Source organism: Geotrypetes seraphini, chromosome 2 (assembly GCF_902459505.1).
Source record: "Geotrypetes seraphini chromosome 2, aGeoSer1.1, whole genome shotgun sequence".
Lineage (NCBI taxonomy): Eukaryota > Metazoa > Chordata > Amphibia > Gymnophiona > Dermophiidae > Geotrypetes > Geotrypetes seraphini.
Genome location: NC_047085.1, coordinates 320,744,223 through 320,766,795, shown reverse-complemented (window position 1 = coordinate 320,766,795; position 22,573 = coordinate 320,744,223). Strand labels below are relative to the sequence as shown.

Sequence of the window (22,573 nt, the reverse complement as noted above, 5' to 3'; positions counted from 1 at the left end):
GAAATTACCCGCTCTTTCACTAAGGTGCGCTATGCTTTTTAGTGCACAATATTAGCACACGCTAATCACTATGGATGCATTAGCAGTTAGCGCACATATTGATTTAGCACTTGCTAAACGCGCACTAAAACACTAAGCGCACCTTAGTAAAAAGAGGGTCTTAGTGTACTCAATCAATCCAGAGCTTATTTTGTATATTTCATGGCAATTTATTACCCATGAGTGTCAGATGTTATCAAAGGCTTTTATATAATTAATCCACGTTACATTGAGATTTCTACTTCTCTTAGCACTGGCCCTGATTGAGCATTAACAGGTTTTTGGTTCCATAAACTCCCCTTTTCTGTTCTATTGGCACAAAGCTACTGGAATCAGTCAGAATGTCGTATATCTGGTATTGAGGGTTCCAGCCAATGAGAGAGCAGGCTGCCTGCAAATTTCTGTAGCATTTTATTCTAGAATTTTGCAGTCCTAGAAATTCTTGGCTGCCCTTTTGCTGAACTTTTATTTCCTGTACTTGATCAGGAACACAAACCTTCTGGCTTTAGAACCTTCCAGAGATTTGGGGAAGACTCTGGAGGGAGCATGAATGCAAGTAAGGTGCTGGATCTCTGAAAGGGTGGTCACTGGTGGCAGAAGTGAGCTCCTTCCAAAGCAAAAGCAATTTAACTCCTTGATTGCTACCCAAATTGTCTTTATTTATGTTTTTTAAACTTTATGATTTTCAAAGCTAAAACACAGTGCCATAAATTATACAGACACGAATAACAATATAAGCACTTAAATTCCACTAATAACAATGCATAAGATAAATATCCCACCCCTCCCCTCCATCAAATTAATCAAAAAAATAATCCCAAACGATATCACCCCACCCACCCTCCCCATTCTGGACATGTAAAAAAATAAACAAAAGATTTTTAAACCTAGATAACTATATTAAGAACATAAGAACATAAGCAATGCCTCTGCTGGGTCAGACCTGAGGTCCATCATGCCCAGCAGTCCGCTCACGCGGCGGCCCAACAGGTCCAGGACCTGTGCAGTAATCCTCTATTTATACCCCTCTATCCCCTTTTCCAGCAGGAAATTGTCCAATCCTTTCTTAAACCCCTGTACTGTACTCTGCCCTATTACTCCCTCTGGAAGCGCATTCCAGGTGTCCACCACTCGTTGGGTAAAGAAGAACTTCCTAGCATTCGTTTTAAATCTGTCCCCTTTCAACTTTTCCAAGTGTCCTCTTGTTCTTTTATTTTTCGAAAGTTTGAAGAATCTGTCCTTCTCTACTCTCTCTATGCCCTTCATGATCTTATAAGTCTCTATCATATCCCCTCTAAGTCTCCTCTTCTCCAGGGAAAAGAGACCCAGTTTCTCCAATCTCTCAGCGTATGAGAGGTTTTCCATCCCTTTTATCAAGCGTGTCGCTCTCCTCTGAACCCTCTCGAGTAACGCCATATCCTTCCTAAGGTACGGAGACCAATATTGGACGCAGTATTCCAGATGCGGGCGCACCATCGCCCGATACAATGGCAGGATAACTTCTTTTGTCCTTGTTGTAATACCCTTCTTGATTATGCCTAGCATTCTATTTGCTTTCTTAGCGGCTGTTGCGCACTGTGCCGTCGGCTTCATTGTCATGTCCACCATTACCCCCAAGTCCCTTTCTTGGTTGCTCTCATTCAATAATATCCCTCCCATCGTATAGTTGTACCTCGGGTTTCTGTTTCCAACATGCAATACTTTACATTTCTCAACGTTGAACTTCATCTGCCATCTCGCCGCCCATTCCCCCAATTTGTTCAAGTCCCTTTGCAATTCTTCGCATTCCTCTTTAGTCCCAGCTCCACTAAATAGTTTTGTATCGTCCGCAAATTTTATTATCTCACACTTCGTGCCTGTTTCTAGATCATTTATGAATATATTAATAAAGGATATCAACGGGCCCCAAACCAAATTAAATAATTTACTATGCCCCAACATATCCGCATTCATCTTTTCGTATTTGTATCCTAAACATAAACTGGTCCACCAAAATTGTCTTTAGTCATCTCGCATCCTGGACCACATATCTCAGGAAGGATAGCTCCATGATTTTTCCTGTTATGCCTGAAGCAGCTCACTGATTTAGGATCCAGCCTGTCATACCTGAACAGTTGGCAACTAAGGCACTTGTTCTAAACTGACAAGGGTTCACAAGAAGCTTTAGGGACAAGTATCAGAACTGGTCAGTGCTGGCTTGTTTTTGGGTGGAAGAATGGGGAACCTTCTTATCTCTTTAAAGTCTCCGACAGAGGAGAGAGGTGATAATTTTTGAGTTTGCTGAGACATCCAGGCTCCTCGATAACCACTGGGGCTGAATACACTTCAGGCAGAATGTCTATAAGTAAATATTTCAAAATCTGTTTATGTGTAGGCTGCAGAGCTTTAAAATCTGACTGCAGGAAGATTTCAGCAAGCCTGTTGTATCTGGTCTATCAAGATACTGAATGGAATTTGGGTTAGATTCACAAAGCAAACCGATCGTGTACCGATCAGTTTGTGACCCCTTTGCAACCTGATTTCCCTTCGGCCCGATTCATTTACCTCTCTGCCGACCATCCTCCGATCCGCGCATGCAAATGAGGGGGACGGCATGCAAAGTAGGCAGGGACGCGATTCACTAACCAAAACCCTGCAACACTGACTGGGCTGGCTAATCACAAACAAGTGACTGCTGAGGACCAGTCGCTCAAGCCCTTTCTGACTGCCCTGCCTTCTGCCGCCCTGCTCTCTGCCCTGTCAGCCCCAATCTCCTACAGCCCTGCCTCTCCCGCTGCTCTGGATCTCCTGCCTGCCCCGATTGCCTGCATCCTGGCAGGAGCTGTCTTTTCTCCTGCAGCCCCGACTCTCCCACTGCTCAGGCTTAAGCGGGTTAAAACCACGGGCTCCAAAAAAGTAAAAGAAAAATAAAAAATCTCTGCCGGGCCCGGAGGTCCAGCGCATGCGCAGACCATCTACAGATGGTCTGCGCATGCACTGGAATCACTATAGAGTGATCCAGGCAGGCAGTTGGGGGCATGATTCCGATCACCCTCATTTGTATGAGGGCGATTTGTGAATCAGCCCCTCCCCCCCCCCAGACACGGATCCAATCCGATCCCTCACGGATTGGATCGGATCCGTGCCCTTAGTGAATCTAGCGCTTTGTCATCTGTATTGGGAACAGACCAGGTAAAGTGTGCAGAGAGGAGGGGTTGTTATAATTTACAAATCATACCATCAGGGGTTGACTGGAACCACATCTCTAATATATTAAAGTGCTGGAGAGAAGGAGAAAATGACATGAATAAGTTGGCAACCTGTAGATTGAAGATTGCTATTTCTTTACTTCATCTACTGCAGCTAAAGTTTGTATTTGGTTCAATTTTACCACAAGTGTGGATCAGATTATTCATAGAACATCTGGTGTTCTTGCATCAGCCTACCAAGTTATACCTGAGTCCTGCCCACGATCCTGGGCTTACACTGACTAGGCAAAGAAGTTACATGTATATAATATGTAAACTTCTTTATTTGTAATCACAGAAAAGTGGTATATCAAATCCCATCCCAATAGCACACACTAATATCACTAGCACAACACAACAACACACTTTAGGGAATCTTGCACCCCAACAAAACAAGGTCGACAATTTAAAAAGCCTGTGACCTGTGTCCGAATTTCTCACATTGAAAATGTTCTTATATATATGCTAAGTTGATGATAACCTGCTTCATCAATTATGCTTTTTATTTCTTTCCTTAACTATCTCCCCAATAGGATTTTCCTTCAATCGGGAGTAATAGCAAGCAAATCCAATTCTACTCAGAGCTAAGAATACTGTTTATTCAGCCACTGGTAGCTACTGAGGCATTTAATTAAGTCCAGAATAATTTGCAGCATGCAACGTGGACTGCAAAAGCCAGAATCAGCCTGGAAATTTAAGTCGGAAATTAGTGATCTAGAAAAAAAGAGTTACAGGTTCTTCACGAAAAGATAAAACCTCCTAACACATATGATTCTTGGCTATAAAAATGAAAGATATCCTGTCTTACTCTGTACATGATTTTTTTTGCAGTAAGATAGGCTGTTTGGCACAGCAGGGCGAATAACATTTTTATATTGTTATGATTCAAACTACATTAGTCATTGCTGATAATTTTCACTGTTGCCAACTGATTCCCTCATTTATATGTTGAATTCCAGGGATTTTGTTGTCTACTATTTGGTTTTGTTTTTTAAACTTGAAATTTGTATTAAATTTTGTTATGAAAATATACAGCTCACAAAAAAATGGTCATTTATATCATTGCACCACTCATAAAACACAATAGGAAAAAGAGTGGCAACACTGCACAAATCAAAAAGGTATCAAACAGTGATACTTTTTTTTTCTTTTGGGGGAGGGGGAGATGATATCAACTTCGGCTACCATTAACACAAGTTATTTTACATGTTAACTGGAGTTATTAGCAGCTAGGTCTGATTGTGCTAAAACAGTGGTAAAATAACCTGCCTCAACAGTAGCCTATGTTGATAACTTCCCCTTTTATTGTCTAATCCTGTTTGAAGGAAGAAAAAGTAAATTAAAATCAGAACGTTTAATGCATTCTCTTAGGCTTCCGCGGTTGGAATCATGATTGTTACAGTTGTCCGGGTCTCGCTGCATCTGGGTAGGCAGAACCAGCGTTACAGCCTTCATGCTATGGCTTTCTTCAGGGCGTGCTGTGAGGTCTGCAGTTTGTCTTGATATATATAGTGGGTCCTCATCCCTGATTGGCTGAGGCTTGAGGTGGCTGAGGCAGAAAAGTCTGTTGGTATTGGAGTTGAATTTTGCAGACCACACAGTACACCTTGAAGAAAGCCAGAGCATGATGGCTGAAACGTCGGTTCTACCTACTGGGGCACAGTTAGACCCAGACAACTGCACAATCAGAACATTTAATGATTGTAAACTGAGGGGGTCAATATTCAGCTGGCAGCGCTCAGAGTTTCACTGACTGCCACCAGCATTATGCCTCTGAAATTCAGTGCCGAGCTATGTATGGGCTTCAGCATTAATTTCTGGGTTTAGAGAGCTGCTTAAATCATAGCTAGTTAAGTGTGATATTCGGCACTTAACTGTCTATGGGCCACCACATAAAGATAGGACTGAAAATACACAGATCTTGTATGCCATCACTTGTTCAAATGGATTAATAATTACCAATACATTTCATCAATTTTGACATTTAAAAAAAAAAAAAATAGGACTGATTTTTATGCAGTCTTATTTATGTGGCTACCTTGTCCAGTTAAGTGCTCACTCTGCTCCTAGAACACCCCTAAAATAGCTAGTTTTGACTTTGGCACTAACTAGACATTTTTAGCAGCATTAATCGATTGTGCTGCTGAAAATGACCAGTTAGAAACATAGAAACATGACAGCAGATAAAGGCCAAATGGCCCATCTAATCTGCCCATCTGCAGTATCCATTATCTTCACCTCTCCCTAAGAGATCCCATGTGCCTGTCCCATGCTTTCATGAATTCAGACACAGTCTTTGGCTCCACTACGTCTACCAGGAGACTATTCCATGTATCTAACTCGTACCACCCATTCTGTAAAAAAAAAAAAAGTATTTCGCTAGATTACTCGTGAGCCTATCATCTCTTAACTTCATCCGGAGCTTCCTTTCAAACGAAAGACTCGACTCGTGCGCATTTATGCCACGTAGGTATTTAAACGTCTCTATCGTATCTCCCGTCTCCTGCCACAAACAAGTGATTTAATTGGCCAGGAGCCATTTCCATCTGGCTTTGAATCCTGACCCTGAAGGCTTATGGGTTCTTGTTGTAAAGTAATTCTAGTCAGAAATACCTTGCACCTGTTAGCAAAAGTACATGGGGTTCTTTTTCTAAGCGGCGCAAAGCACTAACTCGTGCTTACTACAGCAAAATAATGGCTTATCACTGGGACTCTAAGGCATCCTGTGGTCATTTTTAGATGTGTATGCACTACCCATGTGCTATTTTTTAACACTGGGTGTGGACAGTGGGCATGTTCTGCTCTAACAGGTTAGCGCAGTTACATTGTCGCACACTAAATGATTAGAACATGCTTAGCATATAAACCCTTACTGCCTATATAATGGTGGGCAGTAGACTAGGGCTCCCGCACTAATAAGAAAATTAGTGCATGGCCATTACTATAGGGTTACCATACATCTGGGAACACCCGGAGATGTCCTCTTTTTAGAGGACTGTCCAGGCGTCCAAAGGGGATTTCCAGGCAGTTTGTCCAGTTTTTGAAAATCCTGAGCTTGGAGGCCACTTTCTGGAAGCCTTTGTGTATGCGGGGCCGTCACCGTGATGACACCATACGCACACACGCTTGCGTGCGACATCATTGTGTCGATGTCCATATATGCGTGAAGGCTTCCATATGCGGCCTTCGAGCTCAGGGAGATTAGTGTGGGAGCGGGGCCAGGCATCCTCTTTTTCAAACAGGAAACCTGGCAACCCTACTTTACTAGGGAATGTAGAAGAATGAGCCATTTTATCCCGGTGATAAAAATGGCCTTAGCGTGCAGGAATGAACCATGTAAAGAAGCGCTAAGGTCACTTTTTACCGCAGTTTGGTAAAAGGGCCCCAGAATCCATTCTAGTCCTACCTGACACTCATTTCAAGAGAAAAATAAACAGTGAAATGTTCAAAACAAATAGTACTTGTGAGCTGAAACAAAATTCTAAATTTCTTATTATGAATTTTCAATCAGGGCAGCCATAGAAAAATGCATTCTTTATTGAAGGTGGATTTGATAACAGTGCAAAATGGTATTATTGTCCCAAAATACAAATGAAAAATAAAAATGGAAAACACTCCATTATCCAATATTGAAAGAGAGCTGAGTGGTGGCGTCCCTTCTGGGGTGGGAATCCAGGATGGAGCAATCCCCTCTTCCAGACAGTTGGATGGTGTGTGGATCGGTCACGAGGTTGCGGATTGCCTGCGCACAGCCATCAGCTCTTCATGTTCCCTGCCCCAGAACAGGAAGTTGACATCAGAGGGGGCAGGAGTTGGTGGAACCAACAGCTGCACACAGACAGACTGCAGACTCACTACTGCTCCAGCATCCCCGAGCTTCCTGCACCCGGGATGGACTGACCCCACCCCACTCCACCCTTGGTACACCAAGGTTTGAGGACTCTAGGATAGATCTGTGAGGGTGGAAGTATGTACTCTTATGAGAGGTAATTTTTGATGCGTAGATCTCACTGAATTCTAGACATGAAAACTGTAGCAAGCAAAGCATATTGGAAAACCTAATATGCAAATTCATCTATTCTAAAGCATCTAAGGGGTAGATATTCCACTGGTGATGGTGAGCATGCTGCTAGCATTATTCCCAGATATTCAATGCCTGGTCATGTCTAGGCACTGGAACTAAAATTCCAGACTTATGCATCTGGCTATCTTTTATGCACTTAGGGAGGGAAGTCATCAAAGGCGTTACTGTGTTAGTGCAGGCTAAACGCTAGAGACGCCCATTATATTCCTATGGGCATCTACATTAGCACATGCTAACACAGTAACACACTTTGATAAATTCCTCCTTTAACCACCTAAGCTATATAGCATACAGATAGGACTGTGTTTATATGATCCAACATGGCTGCTTAACTTAGGTGGTTAAGTGCTGAATTTCATCAGTTAACCACATAGATGCCGACTCCACATCCAAACTGCCCACAAAACATCCAGTTTTCACTTTAGCAATCTGTGGTGTTATTCAGCACTTCTAACTGGCAAAGTGCTACTGAATATCAGTGGATAACCTTGCCCAAGTGATTTAACAGCCCAGGAGCCATTTCTGGCCAGTTAAATCAATCCCTAAGTTTCTAACATTTGAATATTCTGTTTTTTAATTAGTGGTGCCAATGTTTCCACACTGTACTAAGTGAAACAATCTCATCACCATAACAGTCATAGGGAAATAGAGGTAGGAGGTATGTCAATCAATGACATATGAGGGGACGCTGAAAAGTTTGCAGTCCAACCAGCTTCCTAAATTCTTAACATTTTTTGCCACTGTAGCTGAAAAGAATGTTATTTTATTTTGCAAAGTGCCAATTTGCAGAATTGTGAAGCTATATTTTGACATTGTTTCAGATCATTGATTGAACCGTGTCAATGAAAAGTGTGGAACTCTGAGCCATCATGAAGTTCCTAATCCTGCAGAAGAAAACTCTAAAGAGAATGACACGGTGACTGTTACCCGTGGCTAGCTGTGGGTAGCTGTGGGTAACCTGTCGAAATTGGGATGAAAAAAACCTGGTTGCTGTGGGTTGGGGGACAAGGCCATTCACCGCCCCATGGCGGCACTCAGGTTGTCCAAGGCCAAGGAAATTCAAGACAGAAAAGTCAGCAGGAAAGGTCATGGCCACAGTGATATGGGATAAGGAAGGTGTTGTAATGGCTGACTATCTTCCAAAGTGCCAAAAGTTAATCCAGAATACTACTATAACTTGTGCTGATTAAAGGAGGCATTGAAAGAAAAAAATAAGAGGGAAGCTGTAGAAAGGAGTTTTCTTTTTGCAAGGCAATGCATCTGCTCACAAGGCTAGCAAAAGGATGGATGTTTTGATGCAGTTGGGGTTTCAGTGCATAGATCATCCACCAGATTTTGCTCCATCTGACCATTTTCTGTTTCCAAACTGTAAAGAGTTTGAAAGGGCAATAATTTTTGAGTGATTCGGAGATGACTGCAGCAGTGGAGCAGTATTTCAGTGACTAGACACCAGAGTATTATTGGAAGGGTCATAGAAACTTCAGACAGGATGTGCCAAGTGTGTTGAACTTAGGGGCAAATATGTGGAATAACTTGCAAGTTTCATGGCTCTGTAGGAAGATTTATGGTAGATACTAATCAGTTACATAACAAATTAAGTCTCTGATAATGTTGTCTAGGGAAAACCATAAACTCTGATCCAGGTCCAAATTTCTTGGTCTATTTATACGACACAAGACCCAGGCTAATGAGAAATATTATTATTATTATTATAAGGAATTGTGTAGGGTGTGTAACAAGTAGTTATCTAACCAATGTATTGTGATAATTAGCTCCATGTTATTCCCTTCTTGGTTGGGCTGAGAACTTTTCAGTACCTCCTCGCAATTTGATTTGTTTGGTTGAATGTCACAAGGTGATTTGAAATAACTTACCCAAATCCTGCCCCCAAGTTACACCATGAGATGAAATAGTTAACAGAAAAGCAAGAACTGTGCTTGATAAGACGATGCGTTTTGCAGTTACAGCAGAGTATATTCTATTTCTGTTTATTTGACCTAGGTTCTTAGCTGCAAACAGATTTATGTCCCAATTCCCTGCAGTCAGAAGTATTAATGTTGTGTAGCTCTCTAGAAAATTGGAATTTCCAGTTATATTGAATGGGGTTTGCTTGTCAATTAAAGCAAGTGTAAAGTATCTTGCTTTTCATTTGAGTAAGTCCCTTTCTATGGGAAACCAAATTAGTAGTGGTTTAGAAAACTTTCTTCCAGTCTTTGGTCCTTACCATTTGTTTCATTAGTTCAACCCTTAGTACCTTCTCATATATCAGCTGCTGTAGTGTCCTGTATTTTGCCTTACCAAAGAAAACCTCTTGTAATTAGACTCCAGTAAATTCCATAGATTTTTAATTCTCTCTTTTATGATCACGTGATACTTGTTCTTCTTTCTTTATGTTAGATCCTGTTATCAGGGCAAGATTAATTCTTCGAGGGCCCCTAGGCACACAAGTACATTGGGCCCCCCTGGCCTTGCCCCACCCCACCCCCATTTATCTGTTTTCTTATTTACTTCTTTATTTCCACTTGTATTTCTTTCTTTTTTTAATTCAAAACAAGCAAAGATTAGCATACCAGTGCACAGTTTTTCTTCTATGCCACCCCCAAACATCGCTGAACAAATTCCCCTTCCTTCCCTTCCCACCTACTTACCCGGTACTTTAACTCTGAACCCTTTCCATACATATATAAAAGTGTCCAAATATATCATAAAGCAGTAATATTATCCAAAATATGTCTATATTAATAACCATGTTTACAACGCCTCATTCTATGTCAACCAACTATAACCCATAGGTACGTATAAACAACCAAATTTGTAACTCCTCTAGTACGTTCCACTTCATGTATGTTAACTTGTAACGAAAAAAACAAGGCAAGCGGTCCACCAAAGAATCCAACATGAATCAAAAGAAGATCGGTAGAAAAAAAAGGAGATTCAAATCAGGTTTATTCAAGGTGCTCCCAAGAACCATGCCCGATGCATTTTGTCAAACAAGGCTAGTCAACGCTAACAGAAAACCATGTCTTTCATACACAAGGAACACAGATTCACCCTCACCCAGTATGGAATAAGTAATCACAAACTAAAAATAGAAATATGTAGATAAAACCAAACTGCAAACAGTGAAACACCACAGAAACAATGGCACATAGCCCCCTAATACTCTGCAAAATATAAATATAGCAGATGTAAATTTGAAGAAACTGACACATTTTGATCACTATTGAAAATAAAATCATTTTTCCTACCTTTGTTGTCTGGTGATTTCATGAGTCTCTGGTTGCACTTCCTTCTGACTGTGCATCCTTTCTTTCTTCCTCCTGCATGCTTCCTCTCCTCTAAACCTCATCCCAACCAACATCTCTCTTTCTGTCCCTCCATGAGTCCAACTTTTGCTTCCTCTCTCCCTGTCCCCTTTCTTTCTTTCTTTCTCTCCTTGCCCCCTCTTTCTTTCTTTCAGGCTTTCTTTGTTCCTGCCCCTCCCCTTTCTTTCTTTCTCTCTATCCGCCGCTGCTGCTGATTTTGCCAAGCCACCGCCCTCGAGTACCTCCTGCTTCCCCAATGCGATGGGCCCACAAGCCTTCCTGCCCGACGTCAAATCTGATGTCAGAGAGGAAATTACGGGCCAGCCAATCGCTGCCTGGTTGGCCCGGAACTTCAGAATTGACATCAGGGGGGGGGGGAGGAGGAGAAACAAAGCTTGTGGGCTCACTGCGTCTGGGAAGCAGGAGGCAAGCAGATGACCTTCGCGGCTCAAAAGAGAAGGCCCGGGCCCGGGACAGCTGCTCTCCTTGCTCCCCCCCCTAACGCCAGCCCTGCCTTGGGGGGAAAGATGAGGCGTTCTGACAGTACGGGGGGAGGAGGAGGCGAGGCAAGAGATTGCTTCTCCCCTGCAGCCAAAATTGTCATTTTCAGAGGGGCCCCAACACGGCAGCTGTTCTCACAAGCTGCCGGCTGTTGTCCCAAAGTTTTTCCTCTGCCGCAACTTCCAGTTTCCAACAAGGCATATCGCGGCAGAGGGAAAACTTCGGGGCAGCTGCCGGCAGCTTGTGAGAACAGCTGCCATGTTGGGGCCCGTCTGTAAAGGACAACGTAGGAGTAAAATCAAGAAGTTCGGACCGCGGGGCCCTCTTGATCTGTTGGGCCCAAGGCAGCTGCCCTGTTTGCTCCCCCCTGACGCCAGTCCTAGGGCCCCCCTGACAATTATGGGCCCTAGGCATGTGTCTCCTGGGCCTATCCTTTAATACGGCCCTGCCTATTATGTTAGACCCAGTTCATTTGTTACTTAAATACAGGTATGGGCTCTTTCATTGATATTTACAGTACAGATTATGTACAATTCTAGATTCTAACCCCCCCCCCTCCTTTTTACAAAACTGTAGCGTGATAACAGCTGCGATGCTCATAGGAATTCTATGAGTGCTGGAGCTATTACCTCTGTGGCTGGTGCTAAAAACCACGCTACAATTTTGTAAACGGGGGGGAAAGGTCAATATAGGTAATTTCATCTCTGAATTCATTATTCAAAAAAGACAAGAAAGAGAGCTATTGTGGTATTGCTGTGCATATTTGAAATAATCTTCCAAGTGATTTATAGTGTGTCTCAAATTGTTGGATTTTTAGAAAAAATTAAAGACTTCACTATTGGGGATATTAGAGTGTATTCAGAAATATGTACTATGAGTTCAATTTTAGCAATAGTAAGCATCTTTTTAGCCGCCACCAGTGTAATTCCTGGATATTCATTTCTAGGCCATGTGGGGCTCCAGCACTGAGGCCCTGAGTCTACAAAGGGTGCCTAATGCTGAGTGGGACTTAGGCATCCAAACTAAGTGGTTAATGAGCCATTTAAGAGTCTTAATGAGCGATAATTGGCATGTAGACATCCAAATGATGTGTATGTCACTTTGTAGGCACATCCACAATTTCATGGACGCCCATTGGGAAAACTCATGCCTAACGGAACAGTTGTGGGTGTGGAATGGGCGAGGCTTCAATATGGGCATCCTTTGATTAATTTGTATAATGCTGAGCATCCTAGGGCATCCATCTCATACCTATATTGTAAGCGAATGAAAACCAGGTCTACTTTTCAGCATAGTTTGGGCTTCAGATAGACCTAAGTTCTATAGACGGAATTTAGGCACAATTTGGACGTCCTTTATATGAGCTGCTAAATAAATATCTGGATTTTTATTTTTGCTTTATTAAGCTCAAAATACATTTAATAAGGTACCACATAAACAGGGCACATCAAAACAGATATATTGCATGCAAAACCTTCTATTTTTGAGGACAAACAGCAATGCTATTTGCTAATTAGAGAAAAAGATCCATTAACTGAAGCACAGAACATGAAAAACCTCAGCTTTATGTTTCTTGCCAAAAAGCTACCCTTTTTTTCTGATTAAACAGTGCTCCAATCAGCTCATTCTTGAAAGCAAAGAAAGCACATGAAAAAAATATGTAGATTGCATACATAACTTCATTTGCAAAAGCTTAAAAACAGAAAAACAGGTACAGACCTTAGCATGGTTTCTACTTCATCGCAAATGGAGGTGTGCAGCTGCACAATGCTGACCTCATTGTGAGATCATCAAGGCGCACCTGCAAGGTAGAATGCCACAATTAAAATATGTGCTGGGATTTGAACCTATGACCTCTGAAAAATGGGAACAGGGCTTTTACCCATTGCATCACAACAGCTTCCACTAATGTCTTTCTTCCTCACATCTGATATGATAACTTAGGGATCTGCTAAGCTATGATCTTGGCAGGTATTTTCACCTTCACATGGCTAGGATCACTAAGTTCTCATGGTAGGAACCCCCACAACTGAAAGGAAGCAGCGGTGGCTCACTGGGTAAAAGCCCTGTGCTTATCTTCCAGAGATCATAGGTTCAAATTCCAAGACATATTTTACCTTACATTCTACCTTGCAGGTGCACCTTGATGTATTTTGAGCTTAATAAAGCAAAAATAAAAGACCAAAGATCACATTAAGGATGTCCAAACTGTGCCTAAGTTCCGTCCATAGAACTCAGGTCTATCTGAAGCCCAAACTATGCTGAAAAGTAGATTTCCTTTACAATGCCTATAGGACCTAGTTTTACAATTGCTCTGTAACTTGCTAGCTCACTGTGTAGCACACTGGTTAAACCTACAGCCTTCTACCCTAATGTGGCTGGTTCAAATCCCAGTCACTTTCTGATGGAAGAGAAATAAATGAAAGCATTAAACATATCCAACTCCCAGTATCACAATTTCAACTTCCAGTATCACAGTTATAATGAAAAACACCACAAAATTGCCATTCTAATATTATAATAATAAAATAGTATAACATTAAAGACATTGTTTGGACGTCTAACTCTCACCTAAAACCTGATTCTGTAAAGGACGTCTCAAAAATTGGACGTCCGATGAGTGTCACTGACTGCGATTCTACAAAGGACACCTATCTAGGATGCCCAAACTGCACCTAACTTTAGGTGCGCTTTACAGAATCAGGGCCTGAATATCCACATTTTTGCAGCCAGGTGTCTCTTAATCAATTAAGTGAGATGTTCAGAACTTAACCGCAAAAGTGACAACCCATAAAGGTTCTCTTTTCAGGCGGCTAAACTATATTCATGGCTCGCCCAAATTGTGCTTGATGCCTCTTCATATCTCAGTTTTAGAAAGCAGATTAAAACTCAACTATTCAACAGACCAAATCCTTAACGTACTTCATTACTGTCTCCTCTCATTCTTTTAAGATTGTTGCTCCCTCCTTATGGCTTGTATGTATTTTTTCCTTCACTTAAATTGTAGACATATAACTAGTTTGACTTCTATGATTGCATTGTTCATATTTTCAATTTCAATTGCATTGTTTGTATTTTATCTAACTGCTGTGAGCCGCCTAGAACTCCCTGGGTATGGCGGTATACAAAATAAATTATTATTATGTGGCCCAATTGGTAGTTATGTGCTGAATACCAGCACGTAACCACATAAGTGCTCACTCGACCCCCAGACCGCCCACAAAATAGCTAATTTCCAGTTTCATCAATTTGGTGATATCAGCAGCACTAACCAGTTAAGTGTCACTTAATATCAGCGGATAGTCCCAAACAAGCAATTTAACTGGCCAAGAATCATTTCTGGCTTGTTAAGGGACTCATTTTCAACACAGAAAGACTTCTGAAAACCAGCATAAAGTGACACTTGGACATTTTACTCACCAAAACATCCAAGTTGCCATTTTTTGAAACCAACTTTCTAGACGTTTTGCTAGGCTTTTTGTCTGCAGTGCATTGAAATTTCAAGGGGTGTGTGTTGGAGGTGTGTTATGGGCGGGATTTGGGCGAGCTTAGCACTTGGACGCTTTGCAGCGATAATCAAACTTTTTATAAAACATCCAGGGTACTATTTGGACATTTGGGGCATCTTTAAAAAAACAAACAAGGGTCATAAAGTGACTGACCAGATGACCACTCAAGGGATGAAGGCATGGCCTCCCCTCACTCCCTTAATGGTCAATGACCCCTTCCCACTCTCCAAAGATCTGAATTAAACAGTACATATCTGTCTCTATGACAGCTACAGATAGCATGGCCAGTTCTAGTACAAAAATAAGCAGGTATCCGTAGTAGCCTGGCGGGCAGTGCAGTGGACTCCAGAGAAAGGGATCTAGGATCATATACCACTCTAACTAGTATACTTGTGAGGGAAAGTGTGAGAACATCAAAACTTTCCAAAAACATTGTACCTACATATAGGTGACACCTACAGCCATATGGGCTATTGGGGTGGTAGACAGGTAGGCCCAGTAGGTTTTTGGAGTGTTTTGGAGGACACAGCATACAATGTAAGGGGGTTCTGTGAGATGTATACCTGGCACCCTTTAGGTGAAGTTCACTGCTTTGCCCCCTAAGGTGCCCCACTGCTCTGCTGGCATGTCTTTATGGTCAGTTTAAATGGCTTGGTTTTAGACGTTTTGCATTTGAACATTTTTGTATTCAAAAATGGGCAAAAAAAGACAGATGCTCTAAGAGCCAAAATATCTAGATAGGTTATTAAAAAAAAAAAAAAAAAAAGTTAGCCGTCTTGTGGTTTTGAAAATGGTTTTTTTTTTCTCCACCTGATTTTTAGATGTTTTTCGCAAAATGTCCAAAGTCAGACTTAGATGTCATATCGCAAATGAACCTCCACATCTCTGAATATTGACCCCTATCTTTGATTTTCATTTATTTGTATTATTTTTTTGTTGCTCATTGCTTTTTGGATATAAAATACTGTTTTACATGAAAAGGTATGCATTGATAAAATTGCATTGAGATATCCATGCATAAAAGTAAGAGGTACTGATAAATAGCCTGTAATTTTATGTGGTATATGAAGAGATGTTCCCAGGAGCAGAGATTGAGCACATTTGCTGGAAATGTCTGTATGCTATCAAATACACATGCATCTGCACAAACTTAAGAGGGCCATATGTTGCCTGCCTCAGAGCAGGAATAAATGTCTGTTCCTACTTTCTGATGTGATATACACTGGCATCTGCTTCCATTAAAATATGTTTGCTCAGAGCAAAATCCAAAACTGTATAAATAAATGAACAGTATGTTAGAAACACAGAGGGATATACTGTAGAATATGAGGGCAGGCATACAGCAAATCACCAGGCCCAGACAGTCTGCCCATGTCTTCTTGGTGATACATTTACCATTTACGCCACAGGCGTGACTTGATCTCTTTAACCTTACCCTTCCTCAAACCAAAAATATTCTGCACTTAATTTTTAGATTTAGTTTTTAATATATTGTATATGGTTTTTTTTTTCTTAGTTTCACAAATTTAACTATAGATTAAAACTGGAGCCAATATTTACAGTAAGGATTTAAAGTTTATTTTTTAGTTCTAAACATTTTACTTAAGTATTTTTTCATAGCATAATCTTTTGTTAACCGCATTGAACTCATGGTTAGACGGTCTAGAAATCTGCTATTATGATATGTTATGTATTAGTAAAAAAACAAAACCAAACCCCAAAATAACTATAGGCCCTTATTTTAGAAGCATCCCCACATCTAAATGGCAACATTTAAATGTTTGGAGAGGTCCAGACACTGAAATGTCATTTCAGAGAGTGGCCAATCTGATGTGGGGAAGCTGAGTGTGTCCAAATGACAATGGAACAAAGAGAGGGTGGGAGAGGGAGTGGTCTGAGTGGGATTACAATAAAGACATGCATAGGGTTGCCAGATTTTCCAATTGGAAAATACAGACCCCTAGATTCACCCCCAGGACCGCTCAGTTCTGCCCATCCCCACCCTGTAATGCCCTAATCCCGCCCACAGTCCACCTAGCCCCGCCCCCACTGCCTGCTCTTGTTGGGCAGGGAGGAAGACCATGCATGTGTGGACTTCTCCCTGTCCGATGCAATTTGAGGAGGCTTTTCAAAACAAAGTGCTGGGTTTTGAAAAGCTGTCCTGACCCCTGGACATGTCCTCAAAAGGAGGACGTGTCTGGGGAAATCCAGACATCTAGTAACCCTAGACAGCATTACCTCTTCACATAGAGAATCCATAAACCTGAACAATGGAATTTACACCTACTTTGAGGCATGCCTAAATACTTGCTCATGGGGCAGTTACATAGAATACAGCATTGTGGGTTTTGTGGGTGCTTGAGCACCCTCAATATTGAGTAAACTTGACTGTGTCCAGGGATGGGTTCATTTCCATTGGGTTTAACACCCCCAATCATTTTGAAAAGTTGGCTGCTATGGACAGCTGTAAATCTCAACATGCCTGGTGTCTGTGATACCAGCACCCCCCCACCCCCACCCCCTGAAATGAAAATTCATGTTGCCAACGTCATTTGCCCCCCGCCCCCAACATGAAAGCCTAGACCTTTAACATTACCCAAACTCTTCCTGACATGAAAGCCAGGACACCCAGCATCGCACAAACCCTCTGTCAGCAAAGACAGCACCTGGAGACCCCCATCATAGGGTATGAGCCAAGCACATGGCAAACACACCCAGACTCACATTCCCAGGGGCACAAAGCCCACCAAAATTGACCTTGGGCCACTAGCCTTCCTACTTCTCCACACCTCAGACCCAGTCTCTGAGCTTAGTGGGGGGTTCCTGGTGTCCAAATGGGTGGAAGCAATGCATACTCACTCCCATATTATAGTCACTGGGTTTCCAAAATGGCCATTAGGACCTTTAATGGTAATATTATGATATTACCACTAGAGGTCAGACTTCCATATATGGGCTGTGATGATGTGAATGGGGGGCTGCCATATATTGAACTCATGCCCACATATGAGAGTCTGCGCAGAGGTATGTTGTTGCTGGCAAGTTGGGGGAAGGTCTGTGATCTCAAAAGGAACGGACTTTTATGTCAGGAAAGATGTGCAATGTAGGGGTCTGGGGTTTTACTTCAGGGATTAGGTGAGCTAGGGGTCTCGGGGTTCATGTCGGGGGTTCAGTCTGGTGTTATGGCTACTGGGGAAGCTGGCATTGGGGTGAGGCATGACTGGGGGACGCCAATGGTGCTGGGATTGGAGAGCAGCAATTTCTGGGCCCTTTTACCGAAGTATGCTAAAATCTGGTGTAATGTGTACTAATGGGAGACTTTTGTACACACAAAGCCGCATTTAATGTGGCACATTTTGAGGGAATTTTTCATTTTTTTTAAATTTCAGACCATACATGAATGTTCACATTAGTGCATGGTACCTGTAAAACGTTCCTTTAATTTAGCAAAATAACTTACAAATATCCTAATAAGATAACCCAACCACAATAGTAAGTACTGTATATATCACCCAAATAAAACTATAAAGAAATGAGCATGAGTTACTTATTAAACCATCGAGCCAATCCAGCACATAGTCAATGATTGGAAAAAAACTTCCTTACAAAATTATTGTATTCTTTCACGCACCTTATGTAACTGTAATGCTAGTTTTTAAAAATCTTCCTGGCTATTTTCACTGAGTTTAATGACAGAACACACCTGAACAGCACTGAAAATAGTAAGTTAGTGGGAACAATGTGAAAAGGCTGTAAACAGTTTTAGCTGGTCCTATGTTACACTATTTACTGACAAAGTATTTTACAGGGCAGTAACTGAACCTCATTGCAGACTGTCGGATAAAAGACAGACAGCACACACAATACAGAAGGAACTATACATTAGAGAATGAAAGAATTTTCACAGCTGGCAAGTTCAGGCTCCAGATGAAGCATTCAGTGAAAAAGAGCGTCCGTAGAGCGAGATAAGTAGCAGCCGGTTTTGCAAAAAAAAAAAAAAAGAAGATTTTTCTGTTAAGACTCTCTTTTTTTGTAATGGAAATACTATGATTTGAACTGTTCCAGTTCTGCTAGCAAACTATTGACTAAACAGAAGATTGTCTTTTAAAGAAAATATTAAACAAATAGCATTACAGTTACGTAAGTTGAATGAAAGCTATAATAAAACTAGCATTACAGTCACATAAGGTGCATGAAAGGACACAATAATTTTATAAGGAAGGTTTTTCCAATCAATGTCTATGTGCTGGATTGGCTCAGAGGTTTAATAAGTAACCCCTGCTAAATGCATTACTGAGATCTTTTCCTTCCCTTATAGCATTTTTCTGTAGTAATATTTGAGTGATATGTACCTGCAAAAAGTTAACATACAGTAGGAGCCCTATTTAGGAGGCTGAACATGTCAGATTCTGTAAATGGTGCTATTATTAATGGCCACCTAAAAAATGACCACCAATCATGTGCCAATCACGCAATGGCGCCACTTACAGAATTGCAGCTTTCATCAAAGCTGGGCGCCGGAAGTGTAGGCCAGGATTTTAAACGTCTACATTTCCAGCGCCTACCTTTGATGAGAATCGTGTCTAAAGAGGCACCTTCGAATGCCTGGTGTTAACCAAGCCTACTTCGATCTTAGGCGTTCTAAGGTGCCTTTGTAAACAAGCCTACATTTTTTTTTAAAACAATTGGGAGGATGAACTTTAAGAAAATGCTGAAAACACAATTATTTGCCAATGCCTTCCTACGCTAATGCTTATTCCTCTGATAATATCCTCTTTATATTTCCCTGTCATTAATGTATGATTTAAAGCATTTTTTTATTTCCTGCATTGATGGTATTAGACTTGCTTTGCATGCTAATGTGAATTATTGTGGCTATCCATCTTAGAATTGTTCATTTGATTTGATGTGTATGTGGTTTTGCCTTGATTTTTTGATATTTTATATTGGGGGGATGTCTATGATGTTGTCCAGACATATCTACATTATATATGGAAATCGTAGGGAAACAAGATTTTATGTATGTGACTTAGAAACCACATAGTTGTATGCGGTATATAAATTTTAAAATAAATAAATATATCATTTTTAAATGGTTGTACCAATTAAGTTAGGTGCTGGTAGTGTACCTACCAGTGTTTAACTTAAGGTGCCGTTTATAAAATATGGCCCAAAAAGTGATCCCACATTCCCTCTACATTAGTTAGTTAATGCCTTAGCTAGTTATAGCTTCCACACCCGTTCTCTGTCCATGGCACGCCCTCTCTAAAAAGTATTTAAAAAAAAATAGATAATGTGCTTCTCATACTCGTAAGCATGTGTTAGGGCTTAAAGCCTTGTAGTAAAAGGACCCCCTAGACAACTACTCTCATATCTTTGGTGGGGGGGAGGGGGAATAATATGTTTTAATTCCTACATTCAGCTTTCTGAGACATTGCTGTTCTTAGGATGTGGAGAAGTTTGAACCTGCATTCCTGCTCCTATTTTACAAGAAGATTTGGAAGATCCTTTTGTAAAGTAGTATGGTAAATCCACACATCCAGACATAGACATCTGAATTTCTTTCTATCCATCCTTTCTAAAATACTGTCTTACATATTTATTTAGTTAATCCATTTCTTAACCATTTTACCCAACTCACTACAGAGCCACCCAAAATGCAGTACAGCATAAAACTTACATATCTCAAAACTTGACAAATAAAAGTATGAAAGGAAAAAAAATGGTATTGGCCTCTAAAATGGTAACCATGACAACTAAAATAAGCACACTCCAACACCTGAAAAATCCAAAACAACAAAGCAAACAATATAACAAATGCAAAACACAGAGCAAGAACATCATACAATATAACCTGCATGTAACAGTGCAAAAACAACCTTTCACCCCAAAGTAATTTAACAAGCCAGAAACGACTCCGAGACATGGAGAGATTTCTTCAAAATTCAGAACTGGAAATAATCCGAGGGAGTCAGGTCAGGTCTGTAGGGTGGATGGTTCAGCTGCTGAAACCCACATTCTCAGATGGTAGCCTGTGATTGTCATGACATGTGCACTGGTGCGCCTGCTGTGAGTTTTCCTCATCTTTTCTCCTCGATTGACTTCCGCAAAGGGATCATTGTGTTGACGTAACTCTCTTCGGTTATGGTTGTCTTGTGTGGCATGAACTCCAGAAGCAAAAGTCCTTCATCATCCCAGAAGACAGATGCCATGACTTCGCCTGCAGATTTTTCTGTCTTGAACTTTTTGGGAGGTGGGGGATGCTTCCACTGCATTGACTCCATTTTGGACTCAGGATCTCTGTGACAGACCCAAGTCTCATCTCCAGTCACCAAATGATGAAAAAAAAAAAAGCACTTGGTCTTCACGGAGCATCTTCAAGTTCTCCTGACAGTATTGGAGCTTCATGGCCTTCTGAAATGGCATCAGCATTCGTGGAATCCATCTTTCACTAACTTTGGACATACCCAACTTTTCATGATTTTCCAAACTGTATCTGCCTAGATGCCCATTTCTTCAGCTATTTGGGAACCTTAATTCGTCTGTATGACAAATCAGCTGCCACCCTCTAAGCGGACCTGAGCAGATAGGGATCAAGTTTCAAGTTTATTAGGTTTTTATATACCGCCTATCAAGATTATTTTTATGTTCAGGTTCTTTGTTCCTCCCCCTTACTTCTCAGTATCCCTTAGCACAGGGGTGTCAAATGTCGGTCCTCGAGGGCTGCAATCCAGTCGGGTTTTCAGGACTTCTGCAATGAATATGTATGAGATCTATTAACATACAAAGAAAACAATGCATTCAAATAGATCTCATGCATATTCATTGGGGAAGTCCTGAAAACCCAACTGGATTGTGGCCTTCAAGGACTGACATTTGACATCCATGCCTTAGCAGATCATTTTTTGTTTGCACAGATCCTTCTAGAGGAGTTCAGTTCTTGTCCATAGATCATTCAGATGCAATGCTTATTATTGACAACAGTGGATGGTGCTGTAAATATTAGTGAACACTTGGAGAAGGACAGCTAAAATAAAAACTCTGCCATATCTTTAGCACAGCTTAATGGAGTGAATTGACAATGGGTAAAATTAGGATTTTGCGGACCGATTGAGTAGTCAAAACAGCGGTATACTGATTTTTAAGGCTGTACAATAAAGATATGTGGGGTTCACGGGATCCTTGTTTTATCGAGTCCCGTGCCCTCTCTCTCTCCTACTCCTTCCCAGCTCGCCTGTCTTGCTGGAAGTGACATCAACTCTGCACTTCCAATCCCGCTCAGGCTTTTTCTCTCTCGTCTAGCTGGCATTTGAGGTAGGCACGCTATGGTAGGAGCATAGAAAGAAAAGGAGAAGGCAATGTGGCCAGAGAATGTTTGAGAGGAGAGTGACGGGTATGAGAAGGGCAGGGAGACAGACACAGAGGAAGGAGATTCAGCGCAAAAAAAGGGGAATTCTGCGTGACTGTGCAGTTCTGTGGAAATTCTGCATTGCACAGTCATGCAGAATTCTGTCAGAAGTGAACAGTCTATACCCAATCCTTTTATGTGAAAAAATAAAATTACAGAAGTTCAAATATGTAACTTTTGCAGACTGCTTGTGGATCCGTGACATGATAAATTTGCCATTCCGAACGTTTTGGATCTGCTACTTTAGACACCGTTTCCCAGAGATGGTCACATATTTGAATACGAAGCTGGAGTAAAGTACATAAAAAGACAGCACTTGCCCTCGAGGTGTAAAGCTACCCTGGCAGTTACTATTTCTTTTATGTATCTTTTTTTTTCCATACCTAATTTTTCATTTTATTTTATGTTGCGAACTGCTCAGATGGGCTTCCAAAGAGTAGTGTATCAAACATTGAACCTTAAAAACTTGACTAGTGTATTTCCACAAGAAAGATGTCCGG

At 41.3% G+C, this 22,573-nt stretch overlaps 1 protein-coding gene across 18 annotated transcripts in view; it reads right to left on the bottom strand.

The window, feature by feature from the left end:
• The window catches only part of GADL1 (glutamate decarboxylase like 1), a 426,028-nt gene that overhangs the window by 107,308 nt on the left and 296,147 nt on the right, over positions 1-22,573 (bottom strand). The window lies entirely within an intron of this gene.